The following is a 19,119-nucleotide window of genomic DNA, read 5'->3' on the forward strand; positions in this document are numbered from 1 at the left end:
GCGAAACTCTGTCTCAAAAAAACAAAAACAATAAAATAAAATAAAATAAAATAAAATAAAGAAAGAAAGAAAATGCTTTGCCTTCAAATTATTCTTTAAAGAAAACTGTAAGTGAAAAATAAACTTTATTTAAGAGAAGTCTGTTCCTTCTAGAGCACATGCAGTAACTGTCAATTTGCCTTTAAAAAGTTGTGCCTTGTGCCTTATATTAAATTTATTTATAGGCACATTAGCAACTTGTCTAAAAATTTGAAGTTAGGCAGATTTTTATAATAGATTCTGTGTCAGCAATTGTATTTTTAATAAATCTTCCAGGTGATTTTTAAGCACACCACATATTTTGAGAATTGTTGTCTACAATAAAGGTGTCAATTCAAAAAGGACACTGATCTTGCCGTTTCCTGTCTAGAAAGCCCAGATCTTTTATACAGCAAACACCTGTTGTTCAGGTCTCAGCTCAGATGTCACCTCCTGGAGATGCCCTCTCACTCCATCACATGAAACTTGCTTTTTCAGAGCAAACTCCTCTCTGCCCTCATACCTAAAATTTTTTGGGGGGGTATCATCTCCACCCCATCTGGAATGCCAGCATCCCAGGCATCAAATGTCTATTTGACCATAGGGTACATACATCCCTGGTCCCCGGAACTAGCCCTGGCACAAAGTGATTGTCAATGAGTACTCAATTAATAAAACTAACAGTCAATGATTAGAGTTGGGATTTCAATCCAGCATCGAATGCCTTGAAGTTCTTCACACAACACCCAATAGATGTATATTTTCCAACTTCAGTTTGTCAAATGTAATTAAGTGCTTAGAATCTAAGAGAAGGGAGAAAAAGAAGGCAGAGCAGTCTGAAAATCACCTGCAAGCCTCTTAGAAAGGCAGAATCCCAGGACCCACTCCTGACCTCCCAGTCAGAATCTGTGCTTCAACAAGATCCCTAGGTGATTCATACCACAGCCAAGACTGGAATCACAGCAACAAGCCTAGAGGTTAAAACAAAAAGCCTAATAGAAATCTGCATGGTCTGTTTACTCTCTTATTTCTATAAATAATTTGATGAAAAAAGTCCATTAACATTCCAATCAAGTATGCTTCAAAACGCAACTGAAGAAAACTTCCCTCTGGGAGGTTCCTGGGAAGGTGAAAGATATTACATCAGTTCATTTATGTGGTTAAAAGTAATCTATTATTTTTGAAAAGGCAGTAATTCCAACATTACCTTTAGAAGAAAACAAGAATTTTACCTTTGACATCAAGCAATATGTGGGAAATCTTATATCAGGCGATAGGTACTAGTCAATGGAGAAAAATCCCCCAAATCTGGCTGCGGAACATCAAGGACCGCTGCTTCTGATATTCTTTCCCTGCTTAGCTGAAGCAGTTTGCAAGCAAGCCCACCTGCAACGTTTCCCCACAGCGTTTGTCCACTTTTAAAATGGAGTTCTGCTAACACCTGCCTTTTACAGGTGTTGGGATGATTAAATGACAAAATACAGAATGCTTTTAGCACAGTGCCTCACGTGCAGGAGGCACTACCCATTACTTCCCGAAATGACCTGGAAGCTGCCGAAAGGTGGAGGAGAACCTGTCTTACCAACCAACCTCCCTATCCTCCTCTCCATCACAACAAAGGAGCCCTAATAACTAAATAAATTGCAAAACGGGGGGAAAAAAAGCGTTGCTTTCTTTGTCTGAGGAAATATCTGTGCCTTCCCCCGCCCCTTAAGATGTCTATTTTAAAGCACCACTAAGAATATATTCATAAAGGTCGGCGTGGTGGCTTGCGCCTGTAATCCCAGCACTTTGGGATGCCGAGACGGGGAATCACCTGAGGTAAGCAGTTCGAGACCAGCCTGACCAACAGGGAGAAACCCCGTCTCTACTAAAAATACAAAAATTAGCCGTGCGTTGCAGCAGGTGTCTGTAGTTCCAGCTACTCTGTAGGCTGAACAGAAGAACCGCTTGAACCCAGGAAGGCGGAGGTTGCAATGAGCCAAGATTGCGCCACTGCACTCCAGCCTGGGCGACAGAGCGAGACTTCGTCACACACACACACATACAAAACCAACTCAGATGTACAGTGCAAAAGAACTATTGTTACACTTGGGAATGCCTAGTTTTCTATCACAGCAGGAATCACCCTAAGTGCCTTCCTGGGAAGTGTTTCTCTTTTCCAGGGATCCCAATAATACACCTGTTGTCTCAGGACCACACACTAATCTGCCTGGAAAGCCGCCGCCTCCTCGCCCGGGGTAACTTCCCAAGCGGGAAGTGTGGCCAGCGAGCCCCGGGTCCGGCCTGAGGATGCCGCAGTTTTTCCTTGGGCGGGGTGGCTTCACCCGGAACGCCAGGGGCTCGGCGCCGCTCCCAACCCCTAGGAGCAGAGGCCATCTTGGCCCTCGACCCCCGCTTCCCGCAGGCTTCCTCCGACGCAGGCAACATGGCTGTCGCGCGGGGCCGGTCCTGCCCCGGAGGTCCCTAAACTCCGTGGCCCGGCCGGGCACGGGTCCCGGCGTCCGTGCGTCCTGCGGCGCACCTGGGCAGCGCGCGCCTGCGTTCGCCCTGCAGGCACCGCCCGGAGGCAGTTCCGCCCCCTTGACGGCAGCCTTTTGTCACGGGTGAGAATCCGAAGCGTGAGCAGCTTCCCTCGAAGTCCAGCCTCACTCGAAATTAACTCCCCGCCCCCCAGCTTAAATCGACGCGGGTTCACACGACTCCCAACAAGTGCATTCGAAGTAGCCAGTGTGGCCCACACCGTGACTCCCGGAATATTTCACAGATTGACTCCAGCACCCCTCTTCCGGGGATACCCAAAGGGGTGGGGTGCGGGCAGAAGGGATGAAATTCCCCCTTAGGATCTCAGTCGCCGGGGCCAGCGAACAGCCCCCACGCTGCGGCCTCCGGTTTGGGACCCCCCTCTGCGTGACGGCCGTCCCGCAAAACGGCAGCCCCTGAGCTGATGCAGGAATGTCGTGCCCCAGAAAAGTGAAAAGTTGCCCGCGCTACCGGGGCACTGCCAGCTTTAAGCGTTTCTGAGGAATAAGGTTTGATCGGCGGCTTCAAGCCGCCCCTCGCCCGGGGAGGCGGCCTCCCAAGTTGGCCGGCACTGCTCTCTCCGCAGATCCGCGCCTCTCTGGTTCCCACGAGCCCCAGCCCGGGGACGAAACTGCCACCGAAACCAGCGCGGGGCGTTCTACCCCGCCCGTCCCCTAACAGAGGCGCCGCGGTCCCCCCCCACGGGGACCCTCGGGCTCCCGTGCGCCCCCCGCGCCGCGCCCAACACTCACCCACTCGCCGCAGCTGGGCCGGACCGACCTGGGGCCGCCGGAGCCAGGGAGCGCGCTCACCTGGCGGCTGCACCTGACGCCGCGCCGACCGCCAGCGCGCAGCCGGGGACAGGGCTGGGGACGTCTCAGCCCTCCTCCCGCCCCTCCCCCCCCATCGTCTCCCTCCTCCCTACACCCGGCCCTGCCCTCGGGCATGCGCACCATCGTGGAGGGGTGCGGGAGACCAGCGGGCCCGCGCCTGCGAGTCCCACCTGCTACGTCCCGGACGGGCTCCTCGGCGCTCTGGCCCTCGCTCCGGGTTCCTGCAGCCTCCGTCGGAGGAAGCGGGGAGGGAGAGATGGGCGCGGGAGTGAAGGTGTGGTGTGTCGGCCTCTTCCCTTGGTGACCCATTCACCTGAAACTCGGATGGGAGGGGGCGGGAGGACGCGGCCCTGCTCCCCACACCCTGCCAGCGCGCTGTTAAAGGAACCGCGCGGCGTTCCGGCCCGAGGGGCGGGGCGCGGAGGAGAGGCGCGGGCTCCCAGGGGCAGCACGGGTGGGGGTCCCGGACCACCTCTGGGCGCTCTCGGTGCTCCGCCTGCTTCGGTTGAAACCCCGAGGTGTCTGACAGGGAGAGGCAGAACAACGTCCGGAGGGGGACTGTTTGCTCCGGAAAGAGGGTCCAGACACTCAGCACTTTGCTAGGAAAGGCACGTCCTCCTGGGACACTTTTCTGCTTCCAAAATTTGATTAAACTGTTGCTGGAAAAAGGCATCCAGATGTGTTGCTCCAACGAAAGACTCCTGGGAGAATTTCAAAAATCGTGTGTAAATATTGGCGCTGTTTCTGAATCTCTAGATTCAGAATAAGACAATTACTTAGGGGGATTAAAATGAATGTTAACTACTGTAGCTATTAGTGTCAGTCAATTGCCATCCAGCAGGCTAAAGTGCGTAATACAGTTTACACATCACCACCTCAGGGTCCTCTCCTGCCCACCCGCTCCCAAATACAACTGGTGTGATCGAGAGTCTGCTCTTGGGGACGGGGAGATTTAAACTATTCTGGCTCTTTGCCCTAAGAAAAAGCACCTTATACATTGTTTACCAAGCTGTAGTGCTTTAAGAATACTACTCTGTAATCCCAGCACTTTGGGAGGCCGAGGCGGGTGGATCACGAGGTCGAGAGATCGAGACCATCCTCGTCAACATGGTGAAACCCCGTCTCTACTAAAAATACAAAAAATTAGCTGGGCATGGTGGCACATGCCTGTAATCCCAGCTACTGAGGAGGCTGAGGCAGGAGAATTGCCTGAGCCCAGGAGGCGGAGGTTGCGGTGAGCCGAGATCGTGCCATTGCACTCCAGCCTGGGTAACAAGAGCGAAACTCCATCTCAAAAAAAGAAAAAGAATACTACTTAAAAAGCAAAATAAACTTGGTTTACTTTTTTTTTTTTTTTTTTTTTGAGACAGAATTTCGCTCTTGTTACCCGGGCTGGAGTGTGCAATGGCGCGATCTCGGCTCACCGCAACCTCCGCCTCCTGGGCTCAGGCAATTCTCCTGCCTCAGCCTCCTCAGTAGCTGGGATTACAGGCATGTGCCACCATGCCCAGCTAATTTTTTAATTTTTTTTTTCTTTTTTGTATTTTTAGTAGAGACGGGGTTTCACCATGTTGACCAAGATGATCTCGATCTCTTGACGTCGTGATCCACCCACCTCTGACTCCCAAAGTGCTGGGATTACAGGCGTGAGCCACCGCGCCTGGCCAACACTGTATACTTTTATGTATGTTTGTTGTATTTCAATATATTCAACACGTTTTTTAGTTGCACCCTAGGATGTGGCAATTATAGTTCTTGGCATTTAACTATCTGCACCGAAAACGAACTTTTAGGTTTCTTAAATCCTGGTTGTCTTTGTGTTCCAGTCTGGAATGTCAGCATTGCTAATAAATTTCTATCCAATCCCATCCACTTCTCTACCTTTAATTAAATGGTTAGAGATGTGACTCTCCCATACATTAGATCTTAAGGCACAATTCATACTTAAGGTAGTAAAAGCACTATATAAATATGAGGTATTTCAGATGATGACAGCTTTAATGGGTAATTAATTTAATTGGTATTTTTTTCATGGAAGTCATTGCTACAAATGCTTTAATATGACTATGTAGTTTTTGAATGATGCAGTTTAAATTGGTATTGTTAACACTAGGGAAGTCAGGTTAATCCTCTTAATGTTCCCTGTCAGATTACTGAAATCTCCTAACATTCCACTTGGTTTATAATTAAACAAGGGAACATTTCCTAATACTCTCAGATTTGTAAACACATGTCTATTATTTCATAATGCATTTTGACATGTTCTGAAGAGGAGATCTTAGGAGTTTTTTTCCACTTTATAAAAGAGAGTTCACATACCATAAAATTCATCCTTTTAAAGGGCACGTACAATTCAGTGGGTTTTAGTGCATTTACCAGATTGTACGACCATCACCACCATCTAATTCCAGAACATGTTCATCACCCCAAAAAGAAACCCCATGCCCATTAGTAGTCACTCTCCATTTCCCCTCCCCCATCCCCCAGTAACCACTAATGTACTTTCTGTCTCTATTAATTTGCTTGTTCTGGACATTTTATATGAATGGATAATACAATATGTGGCCTTTGTGTCTGTCTTCTTTCACTTAGCATGTTTTCAAGGTTCATCCGTGTTGTAGTATGTATCAGTACTTCATTCCTTTTTTTTTTTTTTTGAGACGGAGTTTTGCTCTTGTTACCCAGGCTGGAGTGCAATGGCGCGATCTCGGCTCAGCACAACCTCCGCCTCCTGGGTTCAGGCAATTCTCCTGCCTCAGCCTCTTGAGTAGCTGGGATTACAGGCACGTGCCACCATGCCCAGCTAATTTTTTGTATTTTTAGTAGAGACGGGGTTTCACCATGTTGACCAGGATAGTCTGGATCTCTTGACTTCGTGATCCACCCGCCTCAGCCTCCCAAAGTGCTGGGATTACAGGCGTGAGCAACCATGCCTGGCCCTTCATTCCTTTTTATATCTGAAGAATATTCCATTGTATCAATGTATCACATTTTGTTTAATCATTCATCAGTTGTTGGACACCTGGGTTGTTTTTCCTTTTGGGATACTATGAATAATGTTACTATGAACATTTGTGTACAAGTTTTTGTGTGGCCATATGCTTTCAGTTCTCTTGGGTAAATTAGGTTTTTAAATTACACTTTTTATCATATTTTAAATTTTTTATTATTTATTTATTTACCTATTTATTTTTTGAGACAGGGTTTCACCATGTTGGCCAGGCTAGTCTTGAACTTCTAGCCTGGACCTCAGGTGATTTGCCCACCTTGGCCTCCCAAAGTGCCGGGATTACAGGTGTAACTTTTTATCATTTTAAGGTAATAACGTATGCATATCATGTTATTTTTCTTATTCCCACCCTAAAACTAATCTCAAAGACATGTATTGGGTAGAAGGTTAGCTTTCACATTTTATTTGCTTTCCCAATTCATTCCCTCAACAACTATTTTCTGAGTGCCTACTCTGTACACGCGAGTGAACAAAACTCAAAAATCTCTGTGAAACTTACTTTCTAGTTAGTTCTGAGTTCATCCATATGGAATAATAGGATTCATTAAGTTGAATTATAGTTTATTCACTTGAGATTAATTTTCTAAACAACACTCACAACATCAAAAGAGCTGTAACTATTGCCCAATGTTGTGTATATTTGATAGTCGAAAGTGTCTGGAAAGAAAATCCAGCCTTAAAACTTAAGTACAAGCTGGGCGCGGTGGCTCAAGCCTGTAATCCCAGCACTTTGGGAGGCTGAGGCAGGTGGATCACGAGGTCAAGAGATCGAGACCATCCTGGTCAACATGGTGAAACCCCGTCTCTACAAAAAATACTAAAAATTAGTTGGACATGGTGGCGTGTGCCTGTAATCCCAGCTACTCAGGAGGCTGAGGCAGGAGAATTGCCTGAACCCAGGAGACGGAGGTTGTGGTGAGCCGAGATCGCGACATTGCACTCCAGACTGGGCAACAAGAGCGAAACTCTGTCTCCAAAAAAAAAAAAAAAAAAAACAGCCGGGCGCGGTGGCTCAAGCCTGTAATCCCAGCACTTTGGGAGGCCGAGGCGGGTGGATCACGAGGTCGAGAGATCGAGACCAGCCTGGTCAACAAGGTGAAACCCCGTCTCTACTAAAGGTGCAAAAAATTAGCTGGGCATGGTGGCGCGTGCCTGTAATCCCAGCTACTCAGGAGGCTGAGGCAGGAGAATTGCCTGAACCCAGGAGGCGGAGGTTGCGGTGAGCCGAGATCGCGCCATTGCACTCCAGCCTGGGTAACAAGGGCGAAACTCCATCTCAAAAAAAAAAAAAAAAAAAAAAAAAAACAACTTAAGTACATCATTCTTCAATACCAAAACAAAATTTGCTGGATGCTAAATGATGCCATGCTCGATTTAATCATGTCACGTAATCATAGATTGTAGCAAAATTTAATTACTATTTTTACCAAATATTCCTTCTTGGCAACTCACAGTAATATTGGGTAGTATCCACTATTGAATATTATTTGATAAAAATCCCCATGACTCAGAGCAATGTAAATATTATTTTCAGAAGAACCCCATGATTAGAAACTTGTTGACTTTCACTGCAGTCAAATGGATAAGATTTTTTTAAAAACAATTATTTTCTCCTTTTTTATGTGTAAAGGAGAAAACTTAAGAGCTCAGATTATGGTGTCAGAAATCTCAGTTCAAATTTCAGTGTTGCTACTTGGTAGCTGGGTAGAACTAAAGGACATTAAACTACATAAGCCTCATTTTTTCCACCCTAAATTTGAGAGGATAATAAACAATACTATCTTTATAATTCTGTTGGTGGGAATGTGAAACATTCACCTAGTCCTAGACAGACTATATGCTGAGCCATAAAACAAGTCTCAATAAATGTTAACAAGTCATTGCTGTATCCCATCTGCCTGAAATAGTTCCTGTCACATAGGAATTCCATAACTATGAGTTGGATGAATGAATGAATGACTGGTAGCCCTGCTTCCCAAATCCAACGTACTGTGGAGTCTTGTCCTCCCCTCAGATGGCCATTGTGAAACCTGCACATTCTTAGTAGCATCTAGACATCTCTAGTACTAGGGTTTAGAGGAGAAAAGAAGGGAGATTTAAATAGTTCCACTGTTTCCACTCTGCCTTGCCTGCTTAGCAAGTGAATTCAAGGAGAATGTGTCCAAGGGCAACTCAGTTTGGAGTTGCTGAGAGCCTGGCCTGAAAGGCCTGTAGTTTCTCCACCCAGTCATGAGGAGGGAGGCTCCTGGTACACATAGGACAGTTTCCTTGGGTAGGTGTATGGAAGAATTTATGGGGAAGCTGCCAGGAAGACAATTTCTAAAAGGATAATTACACCAGATGAGTAAACCTTTATCTCCTCAATTCCTATGAGTTAAGCAAGATCCTCTTGGAAGGAATCCAAATTTAAACAGAGACTCAGCACCAGGACAGGAACTTCAACAGGTGGAAGAATAATAATAGCACCATTTACTCAAGGAGAAACATGTTCTAAGTACTATGCTAAGTGGTTTGTTGTTGTTGTTGTTGTTGTTGTTGTTGTTGGTTTTTTGTTTTGAAATGGGGTCTCCTCGGTAGCCCAGGCTGAAGTGCAGTGGTGTGATCTGCTTACTGCAACCTCCACCTGCCAGGTTCAAATGATTATCCTGCCTTAGCCTCCTGAGTAGCTGGGACTACAGGCACCTGCCACCACACCCAGCTAATTTTTGTACTTTTAGTAGGGATGGAATTTCACCTTGTTGTTCAGGCTGGTTGAGAACTCCTGACCTTGGGTGATACTCATGCCTTGGCCTCCCAAAGTGCTGGGATTATAGGGGTGAACCACCATGACAGGCCATTTTACATGTGTTTTAGATTTTTTTTGAAGGGGGGGTATTTTTCTTTTCTTTTCTTTCTTTCTTTTCTTTCTTTTTTTTTTTTTTTTTTTTTTTTTTTTTGAGACAGAGTCTCCTGAGTAGCTGAGATTATGGGCATGCCCAGTTAATTTTTTTATCTTTAATACAGATGGGGTTTCACCATGTTGGTCAGGCTGATCTTGAACTCCTCACTCAGGTGATCCACCTGCCTCAGACTCTCAAAGTGAGATTACAGAGCTTACAGAGATTACAGAGATTACAGAGATTACAAAGCTGGGATTACAGAAGTGAGCCACCATGCCAGCCAATTTTTATGTTTATTTTTTGGTCTTTACAACAACGTTATGATATACTATTATTTTCCCCATTTTACACGTTGTAAAACTAAAGCTCAGAAAGGATTGATCATTTACTCAAGTTATCTGCTAAGCTGTAGAGTCAGGATTCAAATACAGGTCATCTGATTAATGAATATTCTTTTTTTTTTTTTTTTTTTTTTTGAGACTGAGTTTCACTCTTGTTACCCAGGCTGGAGTGCAATGGCGCCATCTCGGCTCACCGCAACCTCCGCCTCCTGGGTTCAGGCAATTCTCCTGCCTCAGCCTCCTGAGTAGCTGGGATTACAGGCACGTGCTACCATGCCCAGCTAATTTTTTGTATTTTTAGTAGAGACGGGGTTTCACCATGTTAACCAGGATGGTCTCGGTCTCTTGACCTCGTGATCCACCCGCCTCGGCCTCCCAGAGTGCTGGGATTACAGGCATGAGCCACCGTGCCAAGCCTGAATGAATGTTTTTAACAGTTTTACTGTATTTTAGGACTACTTTTTGTCTATAGGCAATGTAGGCAATATTCTGTTTCTTCCTGAGTGCAGGTTACATGACTGTTAGCTTTACAACAATTTATCAAGCTGTACATATATGTTTTATATACATTTTTGAAGGAATTTTGTATTTTACGATAAAAAAATTTTTTTTTGGAATCAGGTCTTACTCGGTCACCCAGGCTGGAGTGTAGTAGCATGATCATAACTCACTGCAGCCTCTGTCTCCTGGGCTCAAACGATACTCTCATCTCAGCCTCCTGAGTAGCTGAAACTACAGGCACACACCCACAAGTGGCTGATTTCTTTCTTTCTTTTTTTAACCATCAGATCTCATGAGAATTTATTTTATTATTATTATTTATTATTATTATTTTTTTTTTTTCAGACAGAGACTCCCTCTATCGCCAGGCTGGAGTGCAGTGGCGCAATCCAGGCTCACTGCAACTTCCATTTTCTAGTTTCAAGGAATTCTCCTGCCTCAGCCTCCCAAGTAGCTGGGACTACAGGCATGCACCACCACCCTGGCTCATTTTTTGTATTTTTAGTAGAGACGGGGTTTCACAATGTTGGCCAGGATGGTCTCGATCTCTTGCTCTCTCTCTTTTTTAATCTTTATTTATTTATTTATTTATTTATTTATTTTTTGAGACGGAGTTTCGCTCTTGTTACCCAGGCTGGAGTGCAATGGCGCGATCTCGGCTCACCGCAACCTCCGCCTCCTGGGTTCAGGCAATTCTCCTGCCTCAACCTCCTGAGTAGCTGGGATTACAGGCACGCGCCACCATGCCCAGCTAATTTTTTTTGTATTTTTAGTAGAGACGGGGTTTCAACCATGTTGACCAGGATGGTCTCGATCTTTTGACCTCGTGATCCACCAGCCTCAGCCTCCCAAAGTGCTGGGATTACAGGCTTGAGCCACCGCGCCCGGCTTATTTATTTATTTTTTGAGACGGAGTTTCACTCTTGTGAACCCAGGCTGGAGGGCAATGGCGCGATCTCGGCTCACAGAAACCTCCGCCTCCCGGGTTCAGGCAATTCTCCTGCCTCAGCCTCCTGAGTAGCTGGGATTACAGGCACACGCCACCATGCCCAGCTAATTTTTTGTATTTTTAGGAGAGACGGGGTTTCACCATGTTGACCACGTTGGTCTCGATCTCTTGACCTCGTGATCCACCCGCCTCGGCCTCCCAAAGTGCTGGGATTACAGGCTTGAGCCACTGCGCCCGGCCTATTTATTTATTTATTTATTTATTTTTATTTTTATTTTTGAGACGGAGTTTCTCTCTTGTTACCCAGGCTGGAGTGCAATGGCGCGGTCTCGGCTCACCGCAACCTCCGCCTCCTGGGTTCAAGCAATTCTCCTGCCTCAGCCTCCTGAGTAGCTGGGATTACAGGCACACGCCACCATGCCCAGCTAATTTTTTGCATGTTTAGTAGAGACGGGGTTTCACCATGTTAACCAGCATGGTCTCGATCTCTTGACCTCATGATCCACCCGCCTCGGCCTCCCAAAGTGCTGGGATTACAGGCTTGAGTCACCGCGCCCGGCCCTATTTATTTTTTTAAGGCTAGTCAAGTAAAGCAGTGGGAGGGTCTCCATTTCTTGACCTCGTGATCCACCTGCCTCAGCCTCCAAAAGTGCTGGGATTACAGACATGAGCCACCGCACCCGACCTAGAATTTTTTTTTTTTTTTTTTTTAACAAAGATTAGGTCAGACTGTGCACCTTAGCTCATGCCTATAAACCAGCATTTTGGGAGGACAAGGTGGCCAGATCACTTGATGTCAGGAGTTTCACACCATGGCCAGGTGTGGTGGCTCATGCCTGTAATCCCAGAACTCTGGGAGGCCGAGGTGGGTGGATCACTTGAGGTCAGGAGTTTGAAACCAGCCTGGCCAACATGGTGAAACCCCATCTTAAAAAAAAAAAAAAAAGGTATTAAAAAAAAAAAGGAGTTCCACGCCAGCTTGGCCAATATTGTGAAATCCTGTCTCTACTAAAAATACAAAAAAAAAAAAAAAAAAAATGAGCCCAATGAGGTGGCAGCACCTGTAATCCCAGTTACTTGGGAGGCAGAGGCAGGAGACTCGCTTGAAATCGGGAGGCAGAGACCAGCGAGCTGAGATTGCACCACTGCCCTCCAGCCTGGGCAACAGAGCGAGACTCCATCTCAAAAAATATATAAATATAAATAAATAGCAGGGCGCGGTGGCTCAAACCTGTAATCCCAGCACTTTGGGAGGCTGAGGCGGGTGGATCACGAGGTCAATAGATCGAGACCATCCTGGTCAACATGGTGAAACCCCGTCTCTACTAAAAATACAAAAAATTAGCTGGGCATGGTGGCGCGTGCCTGTAATCCCAGCTACTCAGGAGGCTGAGGCAGGAGAATTGCCTGAGCCCAGGAGGCGGAGGTTGCAGTGAGCCGAGATCGTGCCATTGCACTCCAGCCTGGGTAACAAGAGCGAAACTCCATCTCAAAAAAAAAAAAAAAAAAAAAAAATATATATATATATATATATATATATATATAGAGAGAGAGAGAGAGAGAGAGAGAGAGAGAGAGAGATGATGTCTCTTCATGTTGCCCAGGCTGGTCTCAAATTCTTGGGCTCAAGCAGTCCTCCCTCCTCAGTGGATCACAGGTGTGAGCCACCACGCCCAGCCAAAATTTGCTAAGAATAGGGTTTCGAGACAGTCTTAGAAAATGGTTGAAACTTACATCCAGGATTTTTGTTTTGTGAACAACATTTCTCAAATACCAAGAGAAAATACCTTCATAGGATCTGAGTAAGTTGAGATCATAATCTAAAGAGAGAGTAAAGGGATTTGGTGTGGGACAGAATATTGGCACAATTATGAGGACGATACGGAAAAATAACTTTGGGACTGTTAGCTTCTTAATTGCATCAGTCATCTATTGCAGTGGAAAATTGGCCTTGCAGCCTTTTTCAGGAACTAGCCTTCCTGATCTTTTTTTTTTCTCTTTGAGACAGAGTCTCGCTCTGCTGCCCAGGCTGCAGTGGCTCAATTTCAGCTCACTGCAACCTCCACCTCTGGGTTCAAGTGATTCTCCTGCCTCAGCCTCCCAAGTACCTGGGATTATAGGCACCCACCTCCATGCCCAGCTAAGGTTTTGTATTTTTAGTAGAGACGGGGTTTCACTATGTTGGCAAGGCTGGTCTCAAACTCCTGACCTCGTGATCCACCTGCCTTGGCCTCCCAAAGTGCTAGGATTACAGGCATGAGCCACCATGCCTGGCCCTTCCTGAATCTTTTAAGCTCAAAAATGAAAGAGAAAAAGTAAACGTTAACCAAATACTGTGTTCACTTACCTACTTTGTTATTATTTTTTTATTTTTTATTATTTATTTATTTATTTTTTTGAGACGGAGTTTTGCTCTTGTTACCCAGGCTGGAGTGCAATGGCGCGATCTCGGCTCACCACAACCTCCGCCTCCTGGGTTCAGGCAATTCTCCTGCCTCAGCCTCCTGAGTAGCTGGGATTACAGGCACGCACCACCATGCCCAGCTAAATTTTTTTTGTATTTTTAGTAGAGACGGGGTTTCACCATGTTGACCACGTTGGTCTCGATCTATTGACCTCGTGATCCACCCGCCTCGGCCTCCCAAAGTGCTGGGATTACAGGCTTGAGCCACCGCGCCCAGCCCACTTACCTACTTTGAACTTCATGGGGCTCTTTACCACCTGTGTCTCCAAACTGAAAAAGGTAATAATAATTATCTCGTAATTTAGCATAAGGAATCTTAACCCTAGAAAAATCACTTGAACTGGGTCAGTGTGAAACCAGTACACTTTAAGCAGATCACAAATTTCTCTTGTTATTCTTTGGTCTTGAGGTACAGGACTCCTTTTATTCATTATAGGGGATTTCCAAATAGTAGCTTTTCTTGTTTTTTGTTTTTGTTTTTGTTTTCTTGAGAGAGTGTCGAAATCTCACTCTGTTGCCCAGGCTGGAGTGCAGTGGCACAATCCTGACTCACTGCCACCCCCCACCTGCCTGGTTCAAGTGATCCTCCTGCCTCAGCCTCCCAAGTAACTGGGATTACAACCACGTACCAACACGCCTGGCTAATTGTATTTTTAGTAGAGATGGGATTTTGCCCTGTTGCCCAGGCTGGTCTCGAACTCCTGACCTCAAATGATCCACCCTCCTCAGCCTCCTAAAGTGCTGGGATTGCAGGTATGAGCCACCACAGCTGGCCCCATATGGCAGCTTTTCTGATTTTACTTGGAATTTCTTTACGAAAAACCTGAGGAGCTTACAGGCAAAAACTCCCTACAGCTCCTGAAATGTTGGTGGCTGACACAGGGTGCAGTGTAAGTGGCACATATGGGAATTGTATGTGAAAAGGAATATTTATTCATTCAAGAAATATTTATCTCAGTACCTGCTGTATACCAGACCGTGTTCTAAGCCCTGGAAACAGTGGACTCAAGACAGACAGGGTCCCCTACGGAAGTTTAGGGAGGAGATAGGGGAGGAAATACAACAAGATGAAACCGAAAATGAACAAGATAATAAGTGACTTGGAGAAACTAAACCAGGTAAGGGGACAGAGAAGGCTAGGAGAGGCAGGTAGGGGAACAGCTGCCCTGTAGAGTGGTCACAGGTGGTTGCTCTGAAGAGGTGACAGTTTAGCCAAGACTTTCAGTGAGAAGGAACCAGCCATGCAAAGGTCTGTGCCAAGAACATTCGAGTTCTAGAATCTAGGACCGCTTTGGACATTCAAAGTAGAGGAAGGAAGAGGAAGGGGGGTGTGGGGGAGATAAAACGCAAGGAAGGCAGAGGTCAGATCTTGGATGCTGTGCCATTGTCTGGGTTTCTTTTTCTTTTTCTTTTTCTTTGTTTTGAGACAGGGTCTCACTTTTGCCCGGGGTTGCAGTGCAATGGTGCCATCATGGCTCACTGCAGCCTCAGTCTTCTGGGCTCAAGTGATCCCCTCTGCTCAGCCTCCTGAGTAGGTGGGACTACAGGTGCATGCTACCGCACCCGGCAAACTTTTTATTTTATTTATTTATTTATTTTGCAGAGATAGGGGTCTCACTTTTTTTTTTTTTTTTTTTTGAGATGGACTCTCAATCTGTCGCCACAGTGACACAATCTCGGCTCACTGCAACCTCTGACTCCCTGGTTCAAGCGATTCTGCTGCCTCACCCTCCCGAGTAGATGGGATTACAGGCACATACCACCACATCCAGCTAATTTTTGTAGAGACAGGGTTTTACCATGTTGGCCATGATGGTCTTGATCTCCTGACCTTATGATTTGCCCGCCTCAGCCTGCCAAAGTGCTAGGATTACAGGTGTGAGCCGCCACGCCTGACTGGTGGGTCTCACTTTATTAACCAGGCTGGTCTTGAACTCTTGAGTTTCAGCGATTCTCCCACCTCAGCATCCCAAAATGCTGGGGTTACAAGCGTGAGTCACTGCACCCAGCCGTGTGTCTGTTTTCTTCTAACTGCAACAGGAAGGCTTTGAAGAGTGATGAATTATGTTTGGAATGTTGTGAAATTCTAAGTGTTAACCTAAGTATTTTCCTGTTTTTAGAATAATGTTTTGTAACACTTGAGCATTTGACCTTTAAAGTTTGTGGCTTCTGAATAGAAAGGACTAAACTTGAGAAAGAGAGTCTGGGTGATCTGAAACCGAGCTGATAGGATCTGGAGAAATGCAGACGACTCCTATTCATCTTCCTACATGAATCTTAATTAGAAAGGTTGGCCTTTGCACCTGAGAGGTCCAATGACAGTGCCCGGGGTGGAAAGAGAGATGGTAGGAGAAGCTCTACCACAATCATGTGACGTTTCAAAATGCCTTTTCTGTATTTCCTAAAATTTCTCAATGAATAGGCATGTATTATTTCTGACAATTAGGAAAATAACATATTTTAATTTTTTCCCTAACTCACTGTGTTGAAAATGTCAAACCCTTAGAAAAGTTGGCTGAGCATGGTGGCTCACACCTGTGATCCCAATACTTTGGGAGACTGAGACAGGATGATGCCCTGAGCTGAGAAATTTGACATCAGCCTGGGCAACATAGGGAGACCCCATCTCTACAAAAAGTTTTTAAAACAGACGCACTTTCTTTTTTTTATTTTGAGACAGAGTTTTTGCTCTTGTTACCCAGGCTGGAGTGCAATGGCGCGATCTCGGCTCACCGCAACCTCCGCCTCCTGGGTTCAGGCAATTCTCCTGCCTCAGCCTCCTGAGTAGCTGGGATTACAGGCACGTGCCACCATGCCCAGCTGATTTTTTTGTATTTTTAGTAGAGACGGGGTTTCACCATGTTGACCAGGATGGTCTCGATCTCTTGACCTCGTGATCCACCCGCCTCGGCCTCCCAAAGTGCTGGGATTACAGACTTGAGCCACCGCGCCCGGCCTACAAAAAGTTTTTAAAAATTAGCTGGGCATGGTGTCACACCCTTGTAGTCCCTCCCAGCTACTCAAAACGCTGAAGTGGGAGGATTGCTTGAGCCCCCCAAGACAGAGGCAGCAGCGAGCATCAGTTGTACCGCTGCACTCCTGCCTGGGCCACAGAGCAAGACTGTGTCTCAAAAACAAACAAACCAAAAGAAAAGTTGAGAAATAGTGCAATAAACTATATCTGTCACCTAAATTCGCCAGTTGTTAACATTGACCACGTTTGTTTTTTCTCTCTCTCACCTACATATACATGAAATGCATACATAGTATAATTTTTTAGTTTTTAATTTTTATTATTTATTTTGAGACTGGATTGTGAGACTGGATAAGTTTTGTATTTTTGGTAGAGAGAGGGTTTTGCTATGTTGCCCAAGCTGGTCTTGAACTCCGGGGCTCAAGCCATCTACCTGCCTCGGCCTCGCAAAGTGCTGGAATTACAGGCATGAGCTCCCATGCCTGACCCATGATACACTATTTTTGCCCAACCATTTATACTCTCTAACATTTATACCTTTTTGTTCAGTTTCTAAAATTAACTTCTAGATATAATAATACCTTACCCCAAATACTTCAGCATGTATCTCCTAAGAATCAAGCAAGACATCCTTCTGCATAACTACCATATAAACATGTTCTTTTTGTAAATCCAGGAACCAATCAAGGATCGTCCTCACATTTCACTATCGTGCCTTTTTTTTTTTTTTTTTTTAAGATTGAATCTAGCTCTGTTGCCCAGGCTAGAGTGCAGTGGCACGATCTCAGCTCACAGCAACCTCTATCTCCCAGGTTCCAGCAATTCTTGTGCCTCAGCATCCTGAGGAGCTGGGACTACAGGCACCTGCTACCAGGTCTGGCTAATTTTTGTATTTTTAGTAAAGACAGGGTTTTACCATGTTGGCCAGGCTAGTCTCAAACTCCTGACCTCAAGTGATCTGCCCACTTTGACCTCCCAAAATGCTAGGATTACAGGGGTGAGCCACCATACCTGGCCCATCATGCCTTTTTTTTTTTTTTTTTTTTTTTTTTTTTTGAGACGGAGTTTCGCTCTTGTTACCCAGGCTGGAGTGCAATGACGCGATCTCGGCTCACCGCAACCTGGGTTCAGGCAATTCTCCTGCCTCAGCCTCCTAAGTAGCTGGGATTACAGGCACATGCCACCATGCCAGCTAATTATTTTGTATTTTTAGTAGAGACGGGGTTTCACTATGTTGACCAGGATGGTCTAGATCTCTTGACCTCATGATCCACTCGCCTCGGCCTCCCAAAGTGCTGGGATTACAGGCTTGAGCCACCGCGCCCGGCCTCATCATGCCTTTTTAAGTCTCCTTAAATCTTGAACAGTCCCATAACCATTTTTGTCTTTCATGACGCTGCCATTTTTTAAGAATCTGGTCCAGTGTCCTGTTGCATGTCTCACAACCAGGATTTGTATTTTCCTTCCTCATTATTAGATTTAAAGGAAACATTTTGGCAAAAATACTACACAGGTGATGTTGTAGACCTCACAGAGCATCACATCAGGAGGCTATCACTATCAAGTTGTCCCAGAATGGGTGATGATAAGTTTGAATGCTAGGTTCAAGGGGTACTCTCCAGATCTCTCTTTTCTCTTTTAATTTGTCAGGATTCCATGGAGCCATGCTTTGCTTCTGTGTGACTATCTTATTCCCCAACAACCTTTCATCCAATGAAAGCTTTTAGTATCTATTGCTGATCCATTATTGCATTGGTTGTTGCATTATGATTATTTTCTAATACTATCAACTATTAGTATCAATACTATTTAATACTACCAGGGGAAATAAAAAACAAATTATAAGTGTGAGAAAAAGAAGTTGGAACAGACTTAAAATCATTAAAATATCAACTTTTCATGACATAATTTTTATTCTTGTGATATATTTTCTTTCTATTTTGCCTTTAATGAGTCAACCAATGTCCTCATCTCCATAATAGATATTTTACTTTATTTACTAAGGAGGGTAGATGATACAGGAAGAAATCAAAGCATATTTTTGCTTTTGTTTTTGTTTTTTTTTTGAGACGGAGTTTCCCTCTTGTTACCCAGGTTGGAGTGCAATGGCGCGATCTCGGCTCACCGCAACCTCCGCCTCCTGGGTTCAGGCAATTCTCCTGCCTCAGCCTCCTGAGTAGCTGGGATTACAGGCACGCGCCACCATGCCCAGCTAATGTTTTGTAGTTTTAGTAGAGACGGGGTTTCACCATGTTGACCAGGATGGTCTCGATCTCTCGACCTCGTGATCCACCCGCCTCGGCCTCCCAAAGTGCTGGGATTACAGGCCTGAGCCACCATGCCTGGCCTTGTTTTTTGTTTTTTAAGACAGAGTCTTGCTCTGTCGCCCAGGCTGGAGTGCAGTGGCACAATCATAGCTCACTGAAACCTTGAACTCCTGAGCTCAAGCAATCCTTACACATCCAGCTAATTTTTAAAATGTTTTGTAGAGACGAGGTCTCCCTCTGTTGCTCAGGCTGGTCTCAAACTCCTGGGCTTGAGCAGTCCTCTCTCCTCAGTCTCCCAAAGCACAGGGATTATGGGTGTGAGCCATCACAACTGGCTTAAAGCATATTTTTTTGTACAGC

At 45.6% G+C, this 19,119-nt stretch overlaps 1 protein-coding gene across 3 annotated transcripts in view; it reads right to left on the reverse strand.

The window, feature by feature from the left end:
* The window catches only part of OCLN (occludin), a 70,469-nt gene extending 66,752 nt beyond the window's left edge, over positions 1-3,717 (reverse strand). The window contains exon 1 of one of the 3 annotated variants that reach the window (XM_039468220.2): positions 3,545-3,717. The gene's annotated coding sequence lies outside the window, so the exon portion shown is untranslated. Of the gene's footprint in view, positions 1-3,293; positions 3,418-3,494 lie in introns of those variants that run through there. The other 2 variants (XM_039468224.2, XM_039468217.2) reach the window with 2 other exon arrangements.
* Between the last annotated feature and the right edge of the window lie 15,402 nt (positions 3,718-19,119).

This window comes from Saimiri boliviensis, chromosome 1 (genome assembly GCF_048565385.1).
Source record: "Saimiri boliviensis isolate mSaiBol1 chromosome 1, mSaiBol1.pri, whole genome shotgun sequence".
NCBI lineage: Eukaryota > Metazoa > Chordata > Mammalia > Primates > Cebidae > Saimiri > Saimiri boliviensis.